Below are 968 nucleotides of genomic sequence, written 5' to 3' on the forward strand. Positions count from 1 at the left end.
CCAGGCCGGTGCACAGCCCGGTCAGACCGGTCGCCACGCCGGCCTGCCCAGTCCAACCGGACACTTCGTCGGGAGCCTCCAGCGCCCGCCGGATCCAGCGCTTGTGCCATCTGGGCAGGTGTACTGAGCCACCCATCCCACGCCCGGTCACCACCCTGTCCCTGTCCTGGTTGAAACCGGACAACCCGGTCCATGGCCCGGTCGACCGGCCGTGTCCGAGTCAGTCTCGACTAGATCTCGATATAGGTCGGTTTTCAATGTATTTTCTCGATTTCTGGTCGTCCTGAACCCCTATATAAGTGCCCAAGACGCCCCAAATTAGTTTTAGACCACGTTTAAGATAAACCCTAGTTCATAGTTGATTGCTTTGCAACTCTATTGAATCTCTACACCAATCTGCATCGATTTGGTGTTTTGCTAATGAAAGTCTTGTGCGATCTGATGTTCCATTGGGAATTAGACGGTTGCAACTTACCGCTTTGTGATCGGCGGCTACGTGCGCAAGTGTGTGGAGTTGCAAATATCTTGCAGGGTTGAGAGTTGTTGCATTAGCGACAGGGATTGATCGAGAGACTCGACAACGTCATACAAATTATCATCCACTTCATCATCTTGTATCTCCGATGTGTTCATCGTGTGTTCATCACATCCACCGTCGTTTACTGAGAAGATCGGGAAACCCTTTATCATCTTGGTATCAGATTTCAGCGTTTTCTCGGTAAGCCATCCACAATCCACTCCATAGTTGAGTTGTGAGTGTTTCCTATCCAGAAAAAGCCATAAAAAGTTAGGGTTATGGTTTGCCATAGCCTTAGATTGCACTAATTTTGAGTTTTAGTTGCTTTTGCGTTTCTTTTTCTTCCATCTAGTAGATTGTCTAGAGTTTGTGATTTCTTTATCATCTAGTTTTCAGTTTTTGTTTCTCCGAGTCCACATAGTGTACAGTGTGCTTGGTCCCAACCATAGAC

The sequence above is a fragment of the Lolium perenne genome, chromosome 7 (assembly GCF_019359855.2).
Source record: "Lolium perenne isolate Kyuss_39 chromosome 7, Kyuss_2.0, whole genome shotgun sequence".
NCBI lineage: Eukaryota > Viridiplantae > Streptophyta > Magnoliopsida > Poales > Poaceae > Lolium > Lolium perenne.